Source organism: Euprymna scolopes, chromosome 25 (genome assembly GCF_053919585.1).
Source record: "Euprymna scolopes isolate OS-2025 chromosome 25, ASM5391958v1, whole genome shotgun sequence".
Lineage (NCBI taxonomy): Eukaryota > Metazoa > Mollusca > Cephalopoda > Sepiida > Sepiolidae > Euprymna > Euprymna scolopes.
The window spans coordinates 90,850,737-90,874,048 of record NC_136506.1 but is presented as its reverse complement, the minus strand read 5'-3'; the positions used below and the strand labels follow the sequence as shown (position 1 = coordinate 90,874,048).

The 23,312-nt window shown below is 33.8% G+C and overlaps 1 protein-coding gene and 1 long non-coding RNA gene across 7 annotated transcripts in view; one reads left to right on the top strand and one right to left on the bottom strand.

Moving 5' to 3' along the window:
• The window catches only part of LOC145247503 (uncharacterized), a 1,258,807-nt gene that overhangs the window by 895,754 nt on the left and 339,741 nt on the right, over positions 1–23,312 (top strand). The gene's annotated exons all lie outside the window — the stretch shown is intronic.
• Positions 18,399–22,193, bottom strand: LOC145247505 (uncharacterized). Its single transcript, XR_013863273.1, has 2 exons — positions 21,923–22,193; positions 18,399–18,594 (listed from the first exon to the last, which is right to left on the bottom strand). It is a non-coding gene; the product is annotated as an uncharacterized LOC145247505 (long non-coding RNA).

Genomic DNA, 23,312 nt, shown 5'->3' with positions numbered 1-23,312 from the left:
CTGAAGGAAACTGCCACAGTTTGTTGACCAAGCTAATTCTAGCTTATATGTATAAAAAGTTAACACCTTTATATTTATTATGAAACACTTTTGAATTCTGAGGGAGAATATTTGATCTGAAAGCTTCAAGGTAAAAATCAACCCCCCCCCCAATATTTTTTCATCTTATTCTTGGTTCTAAGTGACAATCGTCTGAAGGTTGCAGGTTCAATCCTTAGCACGCCCGATACTAAGAGTACACTTGTGAATTATTTAAGACTTCTACTTGGTAATGGCCTATGTAACGTTATCCCAAGAGTTTTACAATTATTTGAATTTGTCCTCAAATCTACATTGGAAGTTTCCAAGGAATATTAAATTCGCAAGAAATCCCCAGTCACATTTAAATCCTACTCAGCCATAATGAATTTAATATTAGTTTTTGTGACGAGATGTCACTGTACTCCCAGATACATTACCTGATATTCTTAAATAGTCACCCAGCTTGTATTGACCGAGCTCATTATCACTTTAGCAAGAACCATTGTGTCAAAATGATTAATTCAGTTTGGATTTGTAATTCAGGTTGAAATCTCAACAAAATCTGGTTGACCTCTTGTCAGACAATTATTTCTAAAAGCTGAATCCATAATGTCGGTCTCGGGAAATGAACAAAAGTTCCAATATGCATTATAATTATGGTGTTAAACTTGTTCCGCTTTGTACGCCATATTGAAATCAGAGCTCGCCAACCGGCTTAGAGTAATTATTTTTAATATCCCTATTCCTGATGGATGGTAAAATAATTGTATAAAAGGGATCAATACATATAATAACTTGGACAGTAAGCAAAAGAAGGAATGTGTATTTCTTTGAAGGCCTAAATAATAGTTTTTAAAATATAAATAAAAAATGTCTTGAGTTAAAGAAATCAAACTACATTTGCAGTTGACTTGATATGGTTCAAACTAAAAACCTAAATTATTTCATATCAAAATGAATAAATGTGGCAGGCCTATTTCTAGATGAATGCATGCAAAAGTCTTGTCCGATTTCTAAATGGATAAACGCAAAAGTCTGGTCTAATTTCTAGACGAATAAACGCAAAAGTCTGGTCTAATTTCTAGACGAATAAACACAAAAGTCTGGTCTAATTTCTAGACGAATAAACGCAAAAGTCTGGTCTAATTTCTAGACGAATAAACGCAAAAGTCTGGTCTAATTTCTAGACGAATAAACGCAAAAGTCTGGTCTAATTTCTAGACGAATAACTGTAAAAGTGTGGTCCAGTTTCTAGACTAATAACTGCAAAAGTCTGGTCCGATTTCTAGACTAGTAACTGCAAAAGTCTGGTCCGATTTCTAGACTAATAACTGCAAAAGTCTGGTCCGATTTCTAGACTAATAACTGCAAAAGTCTGGTCCGATTTCTAGACTAATAACTGCAAAAGTCTGGTCCGATTTCTAGACTAATAACTGCAAAAGTCTGGTCCGATTTCTAGACTAATAACTGCAAAAGTCTGGTCCGATTTCTAGACTAATAACTGCAAAAGTCTGGTCCGATTTCTAGACTAATAACTGCAAAAGTCTGGTCCGATTTCTAGACTAATAACTGCAAAAGTCTGGTCCTATTTCTAGACTAATAACTGCAAAAGTCTGGTCTGATTTCTAGATGAATTAATGCGAACGTTGGACATACTGTTTTAGTGGTAGTGTTAGCAAATTACTATATATAAAATAAATTTCAATAAAGTATGTTTTATCATTGAATTAAATCAGCCTCACCCTATTATCATGTTAATAAACTTCTGATAAGTTGGTGGGTGGGGGTGGGGTCTTTCGCATTGATTCATTTAGATTCATGTTCAATGGCGGGGCTCACGTGCGAGTAGATATAAGTGTACACAAACCTTGACATGGAAATGTTTTATGTAAAATTAAGGTCACGTATGGGAATCTTTTTTTTTTTTTTTTTTTTTTTCAGTAAAGGTATTCACAGCGCGGTAATGATGGAGAGGGGGGGTCATCTTTGTCAGGTGTTCTTGACACATAGATGTCTAACGATTAAGTGTCTTTTTATCTTTGTTTTACGAACATTCTCTCTTCCTCTCTCTTCTCCCCTCTCTATCTTCCTCTGTTTCTGTCTGTATTTCATCCCCCCCCCCTCTCTCTCTCTCTCTCTCTCTCTCTCTCTCTCTCTCTCTCTCTCTCTCTTTATTCAATGTATTTAGGTCAAACAGCAGACTGGCATATTATGTCCAGGTGAATGGGCTTTGAGTAGAGGGGAAGTGATATAAAAAGGAAAAGACGGAGAATAACCTAACCAGTTTTATATATTCTATTGGCGATTTCATTTTCGGGTTTTGTACCTGATGAGTGTTAAAGATCGCGGCCAGGCCTTGGAGCAGAATGAGAGGAAAAAAATTCTGTATAGCCATTAAAAATGTGTTTTTTTTTTGGGGGGGGGGATTAAGTATTAATAAATGAGGAATTATCTAGAGTTAAAATCCACTTAGTATAATGCATGCAAAGTTGAGAAAAACACACTTAGGATGCCTGAACCTTATGTAAATAAACGTAATCAAAACAAGATGATTTTTTTTTCTTTCCATAGTCATAAAACCGTAAACAATAGACGGAGGCTATTAAGCTAATTACGCAATGTATAAAACTTAAGAACATCTTAATAATTAGACAATGCAGAACTCCAAAAATGCGACCGTGATTCCAATTGATGATGCACACAATTCTGAGGCAGTGCGTTCAGGACTACAGAACACAATGCGAAAGGAGATCGCTGGTACATCTCTGAGCAAATGTGAATGTATATCGTTTGGTCTGTTCATCAGCACAAAGCGGTATTTAAGCATTGCGGTGGGGCAAAAACCATGAAATAATTTGTAAGCAACAGATGCAAGCATCATATTCCGGTGAGTAAACAGCAGCTTTAATCCAAGCAGATCATATACTTCAGAGGGAACCGGGTCATGGCAGAGAATATGGAGTATATATCTGATGACACGACGCTATAGACACCCGGTCATCCCTATAACAAGCCAGGCAATCGTGATCTTTTCAAGGCGAAGATCAACAGGCATCTCCTGTCTTTGCAATAATGAGTTCTTGTTAGCTCCTTACAGCAAGTGGCTTCATGCCTTGTCTTGAGCGATTTTAATGAGTAACTTAAAAAAAATTTAGTCAATCTGCTTTTTTTTTTTTTTTTTATAAACAGTTTTTATTAAATCATAGATATGGTTGTTAGAAAAATCTTTTCAGAATGACGTTTTCTAGAAATGACAAATGTTAGCAACTAAAAATAAAAAAAATAAAAATATCCGCTGATTAATTATAAAACTTGTCTCTGGTCAAAGACTTTAAATGCTACATCTCTTGGCCTGTTATAAGAGACAGCCATGCTCCAAAGCTATTACATAGAATTGAATCAAATTTGTTATGAAGCACCCTTGTCATGCCCGATATGTCATAGTTATAGGAAGATTATACTATTAGACAAAACTTTTTGCTCATCATGCCATCCGCACAAGCTATCAAGTAAAGGATATCTTAATACTTATATATGCATTATCAGCTGCCTGTAATGCTCTATTCTTTTTATGCCTCATAAAACAGTAACCAGCAGCTGGTAATGCATGTATAAACATTAAGATTTTCCTATATATAAAGTTAAGTATAATGTATATGATTTGTTTCTTCCAATAATAAATTGATATTTATTAATTTTGAAATATAGCGTTTACATGTAAGCAGAGAGAATATTGCATTTCGAAACAAATCACAACTGAAACATGTATGCACATATGGAGCTAATGTTTGTATAAATAGAGAAATATATATATATATATATATATATATATATATATGGCACTTTGTGTGTGCATGTAAATTCGTTTTCTATGGACTCCAAAATGGCTAAGACGATTTTTTGAAATTTCACACAAATGTACTTTGTATCTGGGGGTGTTCTTGGATAGGTTTTATATTGGATTACCTCTGATAATCAACATCATATCAAAGAAGGAACAGTCCGATTTGGACTAAAGTTAACATCTTCAGACATCCTAACACCACACGTGTATTTAAAAAGTTTTATCACCACACAAGCAGAGGGGCCTGACATATAAAATCAACAGTCGGTTCTTTGATAAGACACGGGCATGTTTGAAATAAATGTTTCTGTTTAGAGTACAATTGAAGCGGAAGCTTGACTTTTGCATTTTAATCTTTAATTCAAGTCATTATATATAAAAAAATAATTTTATAAAATCAACGATAGGTTCTCTACAGTGCAATGTAGACTACAATGTATTGTGGACTGTCACTGTAGAGAGGCATGTGAAGCTTCCTTCTTGTGTATGGGTAGGGCGACTAGAGCAGGTAATCAATCAATGATTGAAAAATGGGCAATTTGATCGATTTCCATGACAATAAAAGTATTGGAAGTGTGGAACATTCGTTGATCCTGATTCAATCCCAGGCAACGTCACATCTGCCTGCTAGTGTGTGTGTGTGTGTGTGTGTGTGTGTGTGTGTGTGTGTGTGTTAGCCTGGGTGCCGGAAAAGAAGATGAAAGAAAATCTGACGTCTTAGCCGATGTCTCCATGACTCGACCGGAAGTCAAAAGCGTTGAAATTAACCGAAGTCAATCCAACGGTAACGTTGGCTTGCTAAAATGTCGGTGAAAAAAATCGACCCCTCCTTGTACAAAACGGTCGAGTTTAAGGGTGAAGGAATTAATGTTTTTGGCCAATTTTTTGATATGGCATAATCACGTTGTCACACCGGTTCTTGTCAAATTACCAAACTTAAGCAACGCTGAGCCTGGCTGGTACCAGATGGGTGACCATTTGGGAATTCTAGGCGCTGTATGTGCTCTCTGCTTATCTCGGCATTGTTTCCAGTCGTTTTGAACCTCCACTTGCCACTGGTATTTAACATATAATGTTAGAACTAATACATCAAAACCTAATTTTGTCTTTATCAGCTTTTCGTGTTGGCGTCTTATTGACTGTGTTTGTGTGTGCATGCGTTGTTTATCGTACTATCTCTACATAGAAACCATTTAACCAACTCTTATTTGTTTTGTTTTTTTCTGACAGCTCTAATAATATTTCCGTTGAGTGCAGGTAGTTTTGTCTTATCAACTTCGACTAGATGTGAGATGTTGTCAGTCACCTGCTGCTGAAATGGCTTCTCCATCGTCAGATGAACAGCATCATCTTGTCGATATTGTGCAAATTAGTGAGCAATAGATTTTGTATGATCGATATTATTGGCATTCATCCATTTCTTCTTCTACCCTCTTCTTTCACAAAAGTGTGTGGGTGAAGAAGAGTTTGCTCTGAAGAGATCATTAAAACCTTGACATATTTATGTAAGCCATATGAAACATCTATAATATAAATCTCCTCTGTCTGTTTAAATGTATGTATGTATGTCTGTCTCCAGTCTCTACTAAATTACTCAGACAATTTCTGGTCTAAACATTTGAAATTTGACATAAAGGGTATTCAGAGATGGGGCAAGTTTTTAATCGGTTTGGATCAAAAATTTTTAGTTACCAATATATAAATGTATGTATGTATGTATGTTTGCCTAAAACTTTCGACAGAGCCGACAGGTTTTCACAAGATCAGTATCATTTTGAAGCTCCACCCTTTGGACTACAAATATTGAAAAATTGGCCAAAAACATAAATCCCTTCACCTTAATATATATGAGTCGTTCCAAAAGTAAAGCCTCCAATTTTTTTATTTTAACTTAAAAAGTTGAAGAGCTACAAAAACAGAAGTGGTACCATTAAAATGAGCAACTTTTTGTGCAGCAGAATTTATTTTTCTACATAGTCACTACCATTTTATATGCATTTTTGCTAGGAATTCAGTTAATCTCATACTAATATCTGCAATAGATGAAATTTTCAGGTCATGAATGCATAGTTTCAGTCATCATAACAATGCAATTTGCGATCCCTTCTGATCCATTCAGACGGAATTTAAAAAAAAAAAAAAAAAAAGGAGGCATTACTTTTGGAAGTCTTTCATATATAGTATCTCAAACTATATTTAGACAACAAATTTAATTAGTATGGTTATCCAGTGTTGGTTGGGGCACGAACAACAAAAGTTCAAAAGTGTAACATACTTTCTTTTCTTTTTTTTTTTTTTTTTTTTAAACTTTGCGCTCTTTCTCTCTCCTCTATCTATTTCTCCCTCCCCCTGTTACTTTTTCTGAAAAAAAAAAAAAAATTTGTAGAGAAATTACTACATAACATTAAAAAAATAGTTTTCATATTATGTTGACACCTCGGATTAAATCTCTTCCACTTGCCTCCCAAAAGAATGAATACTTAAAAAAATATTTTTCTGGTGAGAAAGTATGTCAGCTTTGTAGATGAGATGCATCTTGTGTAGTTAACTTTTAGTTGAACACATACACACAGAGGCAGATAATTATTTGTTTTATAATAAACTATCCTTGGTGTTTGAAGGTGTGTTCAAAAAATAAAAAGTGGTAGTAGGCAGGCAGGCTCGAACCCATACCACAAAGGAGGAAAAGAACATGAAAAAAAAAAGTGACGTATTTGCTGTTGCACCCATCACCAATCAAAAAGAGGGGATGACTTTCGAAAATATCGGCAAAAAAAGTGACCGTTCCCTCTAGAAAAGTTGAGTGTTAAAGAAAACGATACCGATCTCATAAAAATCTGTCGCCTCTGTCGAAAGTTTTAGGCAGACATGCATACATAAATACATTTAAACAGAGAGGTGAGATTTATATTATAGACTAGCGAAGGAATTAATGTTTTTGGCCAATTTTTTTATATTTGTCGGGCGAGGTTGGAGCTTTAAAATGATACCTATCTGGTGAAAATCCGTGGCTCGTGTCGAAAGTTTTTGCGAGACATACAAATACACACACAAACATTTTCGCTTTTATATATATATATATAGTCTAGCGGGGTTACCCGGCGTTGCCCGGGTGTTTCTAGTTGTGTGTATTGGGAGAGGGTAACAAAAAAAAGTTTTAAGTAGGTAGAGTCGAACCCGGAACATTGAGGCAAAAAACCTGATAACTTACCCACGAAGGGAGAGTAAATAAACAGTTCATATTTAACAATGAAAAAGTTAAATTGACAGGTACGCGATTTTAATGATCATGCCATAGAAGTCTCGCAGTGAACTTTTACTGCAGAGTAGTTATTTTGGTTTTAATTCCCAGTTTTTTGTTTTGTGAAAATGTTGGGGGGAAACCATTTCCCCATAAACAGGAGTGTTCATATGAATAGTAATTTTCTGATATGAGGAGTTTCCCCCATATTGATCAAACGCCCATTGCTTTCCGGACGTTCCTAGCATGAAGGCTGGGAACTGCACCTTCGTTCTAGATCAGTTTCGCTTTTATCTGAAAAAGCCGAACGAACATGTGAGAAGCCGAAATAGCAAGAATTTTATAACAGTTGATGTAAATAAACCTAGACGTGATGCACGTTCGCAATTTGTGCATATTATGATCTAGGGAGTATATAAAGAGTTCTAAGACATAGTACCCCCCCCCCGAGAACCCGGCGAAAAAAGCCTTTCTTGGATATACAAAAATGCCTCTGCCACATTTGCCTTATATATATATATATATATATATATATATATATATATATATATATACTAGCTTGGGTACTCGGTGTTGCCCGGGTGGTTTGGGGTTAGAGTGAGAGGGGGTAAAATCAAACAAAATGAAGTAATGACCCTATTTAAATATTATAAAAATAAAATGTGTAAACTTGTAAAAACAATCGGGGAAAACAAACAAGCAAAAAAAAAACAATACAAACGGTCCGGCGATGCCCGGGTGTTTGGAAGAAAAAAAAATGTTTGGGGGAGGGAGGTAGGCTCGAACCCGAATGCTTGAGGCAAAAGCAAAAAAAAAAAAGTGATGATTTAACTAAAACGTGAATTAGGTCGGACATCAATTCCGTAGTTAAGTTTGTTTTGGTTTTGTTTCCCCCCAAGATGTTGGGTTGAAAACCAGCTCCCCATAAAAGAATGGGGGGTTGTTCAAACGAAAGCAATTGTCTGATATGAAGGTTTTCACCACATTGATCAAAAGCTTTGCTTTCTGGACATTCCGCCGCGAAAGCTGAGAACGCATATCATTTAAATTTAGTTTCACTGTGTTCGGCTTTTTAGTATAAATAAACAGGCGATACAGTGGTCGATCAAAATAAATATAGATGCGAACGCGCTTCGCAAATCTGACATTTTATGATCTAGGGGGTAGGCCTATATGAACAGTTCTAAGACATAGTAAGAGAATCTTGGCGAAAAAAGCCTTTGCCGGACATACATTTTGCCTTTTATAAATCCATATATCTGCGAAAGTGTCCGTGTGTGCATGTCTGTCTGTGTACATTTCCCTACGCAATAACTCTGTCAATTTTCAGCATACAGACTCGAAATTTGATAACAGGATATTGAGATCTGGGGAAATCTTTGCAATCCATTTTGGGTCAGAAATTTGGCTGTTAGAGGTCAAAGTTCAATTAGTTGACCTTTGAGAACTCTACCAAACTACTCCGCCGATTTTGGGCCTAAACACTTCAAATTTTAGATATAGGTTCTTTGGACATGTTACTTAATAACTTGATTTGAGCCCAAAACAAATGTTAAGGGGTGATAATAGGAGTCAAAGTTTTTAAAAATTTGACCTCCGCGGTTTCTACTAAATTACTCAGACGATTTCTGGTGTAAACATTTGAAATTTTACATAAATGGTAATCAGATATAGTGCAAGCTTTTTAATCGGTTTGGGTGGAAAATTTTTAGTTACTAATATATAAATGTATGTATGTATATATGTTTGCATGATTGTCTAAACTTTTCGACAGGGGCGACTGATTTTTACAAGGTCAGTATCTTTTTGAAGTTCGACCTTTCAGACGACAAATATAAAAAAATTGGCTAAAATCATTAATATCTTCACTTCAACTGGGCACTTTTCTACAAAGTCTGGCTACATTATGTATGTGGGCACCCTATATATATATATATATATATATATATATGGTGCCCACAAAGTCTGGCTACATAATCTACAGGATGCTTCCACACTTTGTATTTGTTTAAAAACTTCCAAGCTCCTCTGTCAGTTTTTGATCTACAGACATGAAACTTAATACATAGAGTATTCGAACTCATGCAAAACTTTATATTTGCGTTTTAGCCAAATGCAAAAGTGTGAAAATTAAAAAAAAATGAAATTTGCAAGGTGAAAGTCGAATGACTAATATGCATGCATAACGTAATAGCTATTTGTTCATGTTTTAATTTTTAGCCTTGCAGCAAACATGTCTTCATAGCTCAGGCATTAATGACAAAGGAAAAAGCATATCGTAAGCCAAACGTTAATTCCCTATTAGTTTTTTCAGATTTCTTATGGGACTAGCGGGGGTATCCTGCGTTGCCAGGGTGTTTGTGTGTGTGTTGGGGGGGGGGTAGATCCAAACCTTATGTTAAACTTCTTTTAAAAAATCGGAAAAGTAAAATAAAAAAACTTGTTTAAAAAATCGGAAAAAATTTTTTTTTAAGTTTTGGTAGGTAGGTAGGATTGAACCTGGAACATTGAGGCGAAAAACTTGATAACTTACTGCTCGCCCATGAAAGGAAAGTAACTAAAAACAATTTCATTTTAACGTTTATAAACGCACAAGTGGCGGGTGTGCGGCGAATTTAATTAGGTTAAAGGAAATTAAATTCCGCACTTAATTTTAACTGCGGGATAGTTCTTTTGAGTTTGTTTTTTACCCAACTTTGTCTGGTTTTGTTCCCCCCAACGTGTTGGGGGAAACCAGCTCCCCCTTTATTAGGGAAGTGTCCGAATGAAAGCAATTGTCTGATATGACGGTTTTCACCAACATTGACCAAACGTCCATTGCTTTCTGGACGCTCCCGGCCCCGAAGGCCAACGACTTCTCCTTAGTTTCACATCAGTTTAGCTTTTATACGAAAAAGCCAACCAACACGTGAGAAGGCGAAATAGCAATAAATTTTTTAAAAGCAGACATGCATAAATCTAGCTGCAACATATTATGATCTGCACGGTATATAAAGTTCTAAGCGATAGTAACCCCACCTGGCGAAAAAAAGCCTTTCTTGGACAAACAAAAACTTGCGCGCCTATTTTGCCTTTTATACATATACTAGCAAAAGTACCCGTCGTTGACTGGGTTCAAAAACAGCCTACAGAAAATGGACTCTAATTTATGAAAGTACTAGCGACGGGTACCTGGCGTTTCCCAGGTGTTTGGAGGTGGGGGTGGGTTAAAAAAAAAAAGTAAGTATGAGGATCAAACCTGAACCCTTGAGGCAAAGTTGTAAATTAAATTGTGAAAAAAGAAAAAAAACGTGTGACGTTAACCATTGCCCCACCGCGAGATGCTAACGAAAACACGTTTGAATTTATTTAATTACTTGGATTTAGCAGGTGCCCGTTTTAATGAGTTAATGAGGTCAAGTTTGACTGTGGGATAGTGTTCATTTACTGCTGAACGCCCCCCCCCTCAAGATGTTATAGGAAAAAGACTAACTCACATGCGGCGAGCGACAAATATTGAATATTTATCTCCCCGAAATCGAGCAAATTAAATACACAGGCGAGCTTCGTTGTTAACTGTGAAATATTACGATTTATATGTGATATAAAGTTTTAAAAAGTTGTGAAGCGAACGACCGCTTCTTTGAAAAAAGCCTTTTGTTGACATACAGAAAAAGCGAACACACACACATACATACATACATACATACATTTTCGCTTTTATATATATAGATGATAGGGTATCAAAAGGAAGGGTGGTAAAGAGATAGCTTCCAATTTGGGGGTATCAAAACCAAAGCAAAATATGATAAAAATAAAAATAAAATATATAAATCCCATAATTTATTATACCATACCTGTTCACACTGAAACACTTATCACAATATTCTGTGGATTATATTAAAAAAACCTTGTTAAACTTTGTGACATATTTCCATTCTATGGAGGTCAGATGTGAACGGACACCCCATAATTTTATTATACTATATTTCTTCAAACTGAAACATAATTATCCAAGAATACTTACGCAGAAAGATATGAAAAGTCTTTATTAAAGTTTGTGCCCATTTCCATTCTATGGGGGCCAGATGTGAACGCAGACCCCACAATTTTATTATACCATCCTTATTTAAGTTGAAACATACTTATCAAAGTATTCTTATGTACATCTATATCAAACACACTTGTAAACTTTTTTTTTTTTAATTTTTAAATTTTTTATTTCCATACTTTGGGGACCAGGTGCAAACGCAGACCCCACAATTTTTATGAACCACCGTCCTGCCAAATCAAACATACCCATTCCTGATCCTCGATACATCTATGTAATCAGTTTTTTTTTAAATAGTCAATCATATAGGAGCCTATTCGTGACCACACACCCACATACATTCAGCTTTATATTATAGATATAGATGATAATTTTTAGTTAACTATTACATGTAATTACATTCATGCAAATATTTTATATGATTTATACTTGCACAATATATGTGTAGAAGGTTTAAAATGAACACAAACTCTTTCTATATATATTTATGTATGCATGTATATTTTTGTTTAAAAATTTTGCATACCAAACTCTGTTTTTGGTCTACAGACATGAAACGTCATATATAAGGTATTTGAACTCATGCAAAACTTTATATTTGGGTTTTAGCCTGGAGAAAATTGGTACAAAGGTGCGAAAATTGAAAAAAAAAAAAAATGAAATTTGCCAGGTGAAAGTTGAACAATGGCATTACGAATATGCATGCGTAACGTAATAGCTATTGGTTCATGTTTTTATTTTTAGCCTTGCAGCAAGCATGTCTTCATAGCACAGTCATGAATATCAAAGGAAAAATATATTGTAAGCTAAACGTTTTGGTGGCGCACAAGTCACTTTTTAAATCATTACTATATATTGGGTCTAATATAATAAATATGAAATGTACATTAATCAAAATATCATATTTAAGCGTATTTTATGAGCAAGCAATGCTGAGTGCCCTGCTAATCTGTTTGTGTGTCTGTGTGTGTGTATATATATATATATATATATATATATATATATATAAGCAACAGTTAATAAAACATGTTAAAAAAACACTTTGAAATGAGTTAAAAACATATTTAATCTGAAAAGGAAACGCTAGATAAGTGGATAGTCCTTAATCCGCGGAGTTTCGAAGAAATACTTTCCTTCTCATCAGAGAGTAGGAATTAGCAAAATGTGGGATCGGATTTTGCATGCAAAAGTATTTGATGAAACAACAAGTAAGTCAAAGATCTTACTTGAAAATAAAAGAAGTGAAGCAGAGGGAATATAGTGAAGAAAAAAGTGATTACACATGAATGGATAGTCTGGTGGAAGATAAATAATCCAGTGACGGTAAAATCCAAATGTATAACTTCCAGAAAGTTAATTGAATTTCCATTTGCACAAGTAAAATCCAAGGAAATCCCGTAATTGGAAGAAGATGGTGCATAATAATCCAAAGGCAGAAATCCATGGAATAATTCACAAAAATGTGTACAAGGAAAAAATTCCAATAATATTAATAAAAGAAAAAAAATAAGATATGCTTTTCACTCTACTTGGAGACATAAATATAATATTATATCACTGTTCGATTTACAAATATTTTTTATATCATGGATAAATGGTTAGTATTTTGGGTGAAAATAGTCTTTCAAGTAACTTCTGAGAGTTGCAATTCTTGGTCTCTTCAATTTTCCCGGGCAATGCTGGGCTATGTGTCTTGCTAGTATATATTTTTGCACTGTGATTTCCACATGAAACACTATTATCATACGACCTTGGATTAAGCCAACGGTTTTAGGTCTGCTAACTTTGTTTAATGTCCCTTTTTATCCTGAGTTGTATGTATATTTAATGTGATGTCTATATTGATCTTGTGTGATCAATATTATTGGAAGATTAAAATTGATGCTGCACTAGACTTCAATCAGATAAATCTGATATTTCCTTCAATTATTGATCATCAGTCAATATTTGGAATCGTCCCATATATTTTTTATCGTAGAAATAATGATTAATTTAAATATACCAACTATTCTTCAATTTAAAATGAGTTATCTCCCTTGCTGGTGATTATTTCAGAATGTTTCATATTAGCAGTCGTCTAAGCTGAACAGAGTAATTTTTTTTTAATTCTAGCAAAATAGGCTATTATATTGTCAATAACATGGTACAACAATATCAAATGAAAATTGGTCTTAAGCTGGACTACTATATAGATCTATATATCTATAAGTGAAAATGTGTGTGTGCGAAGACAACTCTTAACCTATATACTCAACGAATTTTTTGATCTACAGGCTCGTAATTTGGTATATAGGGTATTCAGACATCTGGAAAAGTCTTTAATCAGTTTTCATCTGGAAAAAAGGGATGCTAAGGGGTCAATTGAAAAATGAAGTAAAAAATACTGGGGGCGAGGGTCATCAGATTTTTATTGGTTCGTCTTATGTTAAGTAAAATGTTTAGAAAAAAACAATTCTCGCATGCACATGTCTCAGTTTCTTTCCCTTTTTTATTTACTTATTTCTTTATTCATTTTTTTTTTTTTTTTTTTTTTTTAAAGGAATTTAACGTTTGGTTTAATACCAGGCAACACTAGGTACATCTGCTAATATTTATATATAATCAAGAGAAGCTATTGATCTCTAACTGTGAAAATAATTCATTACTTCTGTGTTTCCATCCGTTTCTGGTGTAGGACAAAAATCCAGAGAACATCCACCAGGTTTACATAATAGTGCTCATTAATAAATAGAGCTACTAATACAAGTCATTCCAATAGTAAAACCTCCTATTTTCTTTTTAACTCCAAAAGTTGAAGAGCTACGTAGACTAGTGATGCCATTTAGACAAGCACGTTTTTTTTTTTGTTTTTTTTTTTGCGCAAAAATTTATTTTTCTACATAGTCACCACCATTCTCAATGCACTTTAGCCAGAAATTCAATGACAAATCTCTTCTTTTGATATATGTCCATGGCAGGGGTTGCTGTCTTAGTCTCACACCGGTAATATTTGAAAGGGGAGAAAAAATTTTTAGTTCACAAATGCATAAGTTCAGTCATCATAGCAATGCAATTTCATGAAAATAAAAATTGAATAAATTATATTTATTAATTTGTCAAAAGTTCAAGCAAGGAATTAAAATGAAGCGAAATCCTTAAACCATAGATTTTCAAAGAGAGGATCTTTATATATATATATATATATATATATATATATATATTAGTGTTAGGATGATTTATCGAAAAAAATTAGAACTTTTGAGATATCAGATAGGAACATTTTATGCCTATCTTCCGATGCCAAAAACGAGTTCTTTAATTATCTTTTGTTCAAATTTTATTTTGTTTAAAACTAAATCTTCCACTGCTGGTAGTAAAAATAAATAGGTGAGAACTTGAATGCCTACTAGACACTGTCCTCGAGTGTCTAAGGCGTCTATGTACAGGGGTTTGTCAGAACAACCTGGCAGTAGGATACTTTTTCTGTAAAAGTAAACCCTGACCAAATATTCAAAATCACATAGTATTCACAGCCCAAATAAGATCTCCTTTCTATGGCTAACCCGCATTAGCTTCTATGAGGAATGGTGCACCTTCACCAAGTTACTTCAAGTAATAACACAAAGCTGGATACTCCACCAGACTAGATAAATTCTCGTCCTGGAATCCAGTAAGACTAAGAGACCAAAACGAAAGATATACTACAACGTATGAAAATTGTTAATTGGGGAGAGGAAAATTATGTTCTCAATTTCTTTACTAACTATTTGTTTGAGAGATAAAGAACTTTAATGGAACATGCGAATATCTATGTATTTCGTAGAGGGTTTAAGTGTTAGCCTCAGGTAGTGGGACCCTTTGATTTGAGAACTTCGACTGAACAACAAACAAAAAAGTGGTAGTAATAAATATTTAATAATCATAAACTACCAGTGAAGCTAAAATTCCCTTCCCCTAACAAGTATGTTTTGTATGTTTGAGAAAATATATGCACATTAACGATAATCGGGAGAGGGGGGGGTAACAAGTTGATAGTTAAATCAGGGCTCTACATTACCAGTGAAACAGTTGCATTTACCAGTGATTTTTTTTTTTTTTTTTTTTTTTTTTTCAAAGTGGCGACTAGAAATAATGAAATGCTTATCTTTTGGTGATTGTATTTCTTTCACTGACAAAGCTCACTCACTACTGAGTGAAAAATATCTTTTCAACATTTTTTTTATAAAACGAACAAATTTAATTGTTTAAACAAAAGTTTAATAAAACAATATACTCTTTTTTTTTTAACGAAGGCTGTTTAAAAAGACGTCTTAAGAAATTAGAATATTTATACGTTCAAGTATCAACATAAAATTTGTTGTATATTTAGAATTACACTTATTTAAAAAAAAACACAGGAAAATCTGTATGATGTACATACTCATCACGGAACTAAGATGTCATATTCTAAAAATCATGTGGGGTTGGCTAGTAACTTTTCTATTTGGCTAGTAAACAAAAATATTTAGTTTTCAAAGGTCAACTAAAGATAAATTTGTCCGTAGAGCCCTGTAAATATTTAGAGATTTATAAAGAATCGGAATCGATAATTGTATTGGAATTGGGGGTGGGGATATTAGAATCCTCCCATCAAGCTCTGTGTGCACATTTGCCTTTATCCACCCCCATCCCCTTGAGCCGGCCTCTTTCCTTCTTGATATTTCCTTTACGACTTGACAGAATTCCTTTTTTCCACTCTTCCTCCCAGCCCTTTCTTCATATATGATTTCAAATGTGTTCGCCCCTCCCCCACTCCCATTTCTTATGACAAAGTAATCACACTGACTCTTTTTTTTTAATTCTTCCGTTTTTCTGTTCTTTCTTTTGTTTTTATATTTATTTTATTTCATTTTTTTCTTCTTATTCTGTTAAGTCTTAACGTCCTTCCCCTCCCTTCCACTTTCTATGTCTGGAGTCTAAAAATGTTACTTAACCTCCCACCCCCACTCCTTTTAAATTTAACGTTTTATTTTTATTAAAATAAATATATTTCTTCAATTCTCTCATTTGAGAACCAGACGCTTTTTATTGGTACACAAACTTTATTACGTTGCCTGACGAGGACTTTTGGTCTTTGCCGGCCAATTGTCTGAAACGTTAGCATGTTCAGTCTAGCGACTATGTAATATTTGGCTATATAAATAAAAATATTTTATATATTAGTGATAGGACGATTCCAATATTTCTCCCGATTCCGATACAATTACTGATTCCGTACTAAATTACCGATTCTGATTCTTTATAAATCTTTAAATATTTAACTATAAAGTTTTTATTTTGTCAGGATTTCAATAAAAACACATGTTAAATGTGCATATATTTTCTCAAAACGTAAAAAATACACTTGGGGGGGGGGAGTGGTAGCTTAAAATTAAGAAATATTTATTTTATTATTTCTACCAGCAGTGGAAGGTTTTGCTTAAAAAAAAAAAAATCAAATAAAAAAGACAAAGGAATCGTTTTTGGCATCGGAAAATAGGCACACATTTTACTGATTCTGATATCAGCAAAAGTTTTGATTTTTTTTTTATTCCCCCCCCCCCCAATTCCAAATAATCGTCCCAACACTAATATATAATCTCTTAATGTGTGAGGGTCCTGGATATGACCTTAAACTATGTCCGATGGTGAGGCCCCAGCTTGCGGACTTTAGGGAGTGTGGAGCCACCTCTTAATTGCCATTGCTCCCAGGTCCATTCTAACCTGGAGTGGTAGTACCTGTTAAGATCCCAACTATGGGTTGAATAGAAACCGACTTGAAAAAAAAATACAAATATATTCTATTAAAGACTTTTTCTTCAAAATCACTGGATTCGGGATTAATGGTTGGTTGTTTTTGTTTTACGGCGTATAAACCTTTTTCAGGTTATTTAATGCCGAATCTAGTTATTTTGAGGAACGATTTTTAATGGAGTATATATTTTTTTTTTAAGTCGGATTCTATTTAACCCATATTTGGGACCCTAACAGGTACTACCACTCCGGGTCAAAGCAGACCTGGGAGCAATGGCAATTAAAGGGTGGCTCCACACTCTCCAAGGCCCGCAAGGTGGGGCCTCACCATCGGATATAGTTTTAGGTCATATCCAGGACCGGATTCGGCATTAAATAACCTGAAAAGGGTTGATATGCCGTAAAACAAAAACAACCAACCAACTTAATGTGCGATCATTCAGAGATTAAAATTGACGATTCATATGACTTTAAAAAAATCGATAAAGCTTATATTTCCTTTTGACTAAAAACAATGTAGTTTAATATGTCTTGATATTAATGTTGTGTGATCAATATGATTGGAAGATTAAAATTGATAATGCACTCTGCTCTGATCAAATAGATAAAGCTGATATTTGTCTCAATTATTGATCTTGAAATTGTCCCTTTTTTTTTTTTTTTTTTCTTTTTTTTTTTTTCTTTTTTTTTTGTAGAAATAACGATCAATTTTAATGTATCATATTGTAAGATCTTATCGATTCTGTATCGATATTGAAATTTGTGTACATTTCTTGGATATTTCTTGTTTCGTTTTCTTTTGTGTTGACATTTTTGGGGTTGTGGTGGAATATTGAGTTAAATAAAAAAGTGTTAGTTTTTATTTCTTTGAAGAATTGAATGATTATTAACAGCTGTTTAAAAAAAATTATCGTTCCATCCTGTATTTAAAAAAAATAAATTTTTTTTTTTAAATGCAGGATGGAACGATAAAAGTGTCGCCCTAAAAAAACTTCGAAAGCATCAATTCGTGTAACTTAATTATGTTGTAGAGCTGACATCTATTCAGTGTAGCCTTCAGCCTCAAACACTGCCTCGATACAGGTTCGGAACTGGGAGCATGCCTTTTCCACAAGCGTTGTTGGGAGGTCCGTGAATACTCAGCAGATGGAGGCGATCAAGCTGGCTTTGGTGCTGTGGGAAGTCATGTTAGTGATTTTCTCGACATGACCAAACAAAGTAGTCTTGTGGGTTTAGGTCGGAGGAGGAGGGAGACCAATGAGAGAAGGGTACAAACTTGAAATCACAGCCAGGGTCTTCCAGCAGCCACCTGATTGCATCAGGGGATCACCACGCTCTTCAGCACATCCAGGTACACTTTGATGTTGACTTTCAAGCCGACTTCGAAGATGTGACGTGGTATGACGTGGCTCTCACTTGAAACTACACCAAAGACCATAACTGTGACTGGAAACTTTGTTTTCATCATGCTAGGCATGTCCCTGTTATTCGTGGCAATCTAGCGGTGCATTTTGAGGGTGCTGGCAATGGTCCTGTTGTCATAACTTGGATCAGTGTAGAGCATGAGTTGTACAGTAGCACATCTCCAATCTCTCTCATTGAACTTTGTCATTTTCAGGCATGATAGAAGGCTCTTGGAATTTGTTCACATTACACTTGAATTTTTGCATGTCATACAGTCAGGGAACTGGCTAACTAGTAGATGGCCTGCAACAAGAAAAGAAAACCAGTTTTAATCAAACGGAAATGGAATCATGTTGTCTATCCTAGTGTGATAATTTTATCATTCCACCCTGTATAATTGTAGTTTTAAGCAGTTTCATATTAGGAATAAGTCGGAGTCAGTATGCTAGGAGTCATATTTTTCGATCTCCAAATTTTGAACAGAATCTCTTATTTAATCTACAAGGCATTTTTTTTTCTTCTCTTATTTCACCCCAAACTAAGACACAGTGCCACTCTGATATAAGGAGCTACTATTTGGAGTTAACTTTACAGCAATACTATGTAGGAAGTTGAGCAGCAAGATGTCTGTTCACATTACACTTTTGCATGTCATACAGTGCATTTAAGAAGTTTTATCACCATACAAGCAAAAGGACCTGTCATATAAAATCAACAGTAGGTTTTTTGTTATAGGATGGGTGTGTGTGAAATGAACCCAATTGAACCATGATACTTGACATTTGCATTTTAAACTTTGATTCAAGCCATTATATAAAAAATAATTTAATAAAATCAGCAACAGGTTCTCTACAGTGCAATGTAGACTACAATGTATTGTGGTTTAATTTATGGCAGGAAGACATGTGAAGTTTACTTCCAGTGCAATCAATCGATTTGATTGAAAAATGGGCAATTTCACAGATTTCGATGATAATAAAAGTATGGTGTGAAACATTTATTGATTCTTATTCAATCCTGGGCAACGTCGGGTCTCCCTGCTAGCATATATATATATATATATATATATATATATATATATATATATATATATATATATGCTAATCATTTACTTGAAACCTTACTCAATTTGTATATACCAATCATAATGGATTAGAAAATCTTAGTTTTTTATAATCAAAAACTTTTTCATATAAATTTTGGTAACGAGAAACATGGTAGTGTGTCGGTTGTATGAATCATGTAAGTTGTTCAAATTTTTTTCCCCTAAGATTTTTAATGAATATGTAACTAAATATGCAGCAAAAACATAATTTTGTGGACTTGTTGCAGCACGAAATAATATTGTGCTGGCTACCTTTTGAAAAGTCATAAATGTAGAAAACTTGATATTTGGAACTTGGAGAATCATTATATTGCACCAATATATATATATATATATATATATATATATATATATATAAATAAAAATTACAATAAGTTTACCAAGGTAATCAAAATGGTAAACTTAAAATATATTATAAATATTAAAGAGTTAATATTTACAAGTAAAATAAACTCAGCCAGATGTAAAAGCTCAATAAAACCGAAAAGGAAATAGAGCTTATAATATGAACAAATGATTAATAAAACATGTGTAAAGACATCTTGAAAAAGAGTTAAAAACATATTTAATTTTAAAAAAGGAAACACAAGATCAGTGGATAGTCCTTAATCCGCGTAGTTTCGAAGAAATACTCTCCTTCTCATCAGAGGGCAGGAATTAGCAAAATGCAGGATAGGATTTTGCATATAAAAGTATTTAATGAAACTACAAGTAAGTCACAGATCTTACTTGGTTAAAGAAAAAAGGGTGAGGTAAGGGGAACAGGAGGCAAAAGAAAAATGATAAAAAGATTTCACATGAATGAATAGTCTGGTGAAGGGTAAAAATCCAAAAATGGTAAAATCCAAAACGGTCGAATTTAAAATTTCAATCCAATGGGTAAATTCCAAATGGTCAAAATAATCCAAAAGGCAGAGTTCCTTGGAAAAAAGCGCAAATGGAATGAATTCCAAATCATTAAAAGAAAAGCACTGGAGAGAATATTTAAAAACACGTCTGTCAAGGCTGGATGAATTCAAAAAAATTTTTTAAATTCATCCATTCTTTAACCAAGTAAGATCTGTGACTTACTTGTAGTTTCATTAAATACTTTTATATGCAATATCCTATCCTGCATTTTGCTAATTCCTGCCCTCTGATGAGAAGGAGAGTATTTCTTCGAAACTCCGCGGATTAAGGACCATCCACTGATCTTGTGTTTCCTTTTTTAAAATTAAATGTTTTTAACTCTTTTTCAAAATGTCTTTTAACATGTTTTATTAATCATTTGTTCACATATATATATATATATATATATATATATATAAAACGTATGAAACTTTTGGGGGGGGCGGGGGGGTACAAAATTTAATAATGGCTAAATACAGACCAATCAACATGATGATTAAAAAAAAAAATAAAATGAAAATAAAGGTTCGCTAACCAGGTTTCTTTCCTAGCTCAACAGAGCTAAATCGAGGAAAATACGATTAAAAAAAAAAAGAAAGTCATGAATATGGCGGGGGAGTAAAAAACAAAAAAAACAAACAAGAAACGAAAAATAAGCAGGAGGGAAAAATTACATAAAAACTAAATTAAGTCCTAAAAGACTTTCTTTTTGCTTGCAAAGAGAAGATCTCAAGAACTTAATAAAAATAGTTTCTAGAATTTTTAGATGAAAGGGTGAGTGCGACTTAGTCAAGATCGTAAACATCTCCGCACTGAAATTCGAGGCACATGCATAGTTGTTTATGAGGTGCTCGCAAATCGAAGAACCATATGTATTACTCAGAACATCCGAAGGTGAAAAATTTGCATACCGAATCTTTGATAGTATGTGTTGTTTAAAACGAGAATCCAATCTTTGTGGTGTTTGCCCAACGTAGTGTGCACTACAACTACATTTGAATAAATAAATAGAATTATTATGGTGAGAGGGGAGAACATCTTTGCAAATGGACGACAACATAGGTCTGGTTGAAAAAAACGTGTGGATTCAATGCAAAATGATACTGGTGTACAGACAAAGAAATTCGCTTAGCAAAACGGTCACTTGTTTTCTTACTTCTGTTTATCGTAAACCAACATTTGTAAGTCTCTATACTTAGTATCAAATCCAACATCAAGCATACCTCTGGTCAACAGGTTTGCAGTTTTCACCGCTGGTCCCGTGACTGGCTATCTGTTACAAACCGTTGTGCATAGTCTGCGTTCATCCAGAATGTTGTTTGCTGGAAGGATCCAGTTTAACCATTCGTGTATGAATGTCGTTAAATAATGTATATTTGAATTGGTTCTTCATTTCAATCAGACTATGACTTGTTTAGGATTATTAAAATATATAATACCCCCCCCCAAATATATATTTTAACATATCATTTTAGAGCTACACATATATATGCATGCATGCTATTATGAATGCCTTAAATGTAATTAACTATAAAAAGAAACCTTAATTTTGTAATTAAATATCACGTTTCCATGTTCATCAGGTTGTTTAAAATCTCCCCCCCCCCTCCCACCCCCAAAGATGACAAAAACGCGCACTTATGTTAATTCCAATTCTGCGTTTCCGGACAATGATTCCTTTCTCTGCGGAATATTGTTTGAAATCATCCAGTTTACCAACTGGGATTTCCACTCTCTTGATTCCAGCAGCAGCAAGAGCGGTGGCTGCAATGCACTTGTTGCTATGCCGACTACCATGAAATCTTCCCCATCTTTTATCCATAGAAATCTTCTTAGATTCTGTTTCATCAACATGGAAAAATCCTTGCGTGCTTCTATTTTTGGATTCATGACTCGGAAATTCGGGAAATATTTTTATTTTTTTTTAATTTATTTTTTTTTTTTTAATGACTTTCTCAGATTTTATTTTTGTTTGGATTCTTTCATTTGCATACATCTTTAATATTATGTCAACACGTCTCCAACTTGTGTGTGTGTGTGTGCGCGCACGCATGAATATATATATATATATATATATTCATGCACAGAAAATTGGATTTAAATTCTGTAAATCAGAATTTACAACAAATTTATTTTTTGACAAGGAATACAAAAATTAAAAATTTTTTCCTTATTCCATGGAGTTTCAATGAATGGCTTATATCCTGAGAGGAAACTTAGTTAACAAAATGATATTCATAGGCAATCTATAAATGTTGCTTTTCAATTTTGACGACTTAGCAACTATTTTTACCGGCTAAAGACCAAATCGAATTTATTTCACAGGTCCAAATCCCCCTATATATCAAGTTTCAAATGTATAGTCCAAAAATGACAGGAGTTTGGTAGAAACCGTTCCTCAGACAGACAAGGTCACTTATATATATGTATAATTTTCAGTATTTACTTCAACAGTGCTCAATACATAAGCAAAGCTAGGTAGTAAGTTTTGAAAATATATATGGCAATTAAGTTACACAGAATATTCCGCGTTTCTTCCTCATTAGATTTCGTCAGGCTTATATATATATATATCTATATAGATGGATATATATATATATATATATATATATATATATATATATATATATATATATATATATATATATGACTAATTAATTTTATCACATAATGATATAATTTTATGCATAAATTTTCAGTATTTACTTCAATAGTGCTCAATACATAGGTAGAGCTAGGTAGTAAGTTATAAAAATATGTGGCAATTAAGCTACACAGAATATTCTGCTTATTCCTGACGAATTCTCGCTAGAATGAAATGCAGAATATTCTGTGTAGCTTAATTGGCATATATTTTTATAACTTACTACTATAGAGATAGATTTTAACAAATTTACTTGGTTGCGACACTGGACATGCTAAAGTTTTGGACATATGGTTGGTTAAAACCAGAAGTCTTCATCAGGCAACTTAATAAATGGTTCCTTTCCTTAGGAGAAACTTTCTTCTGTGGAAAGCAACTATTTAA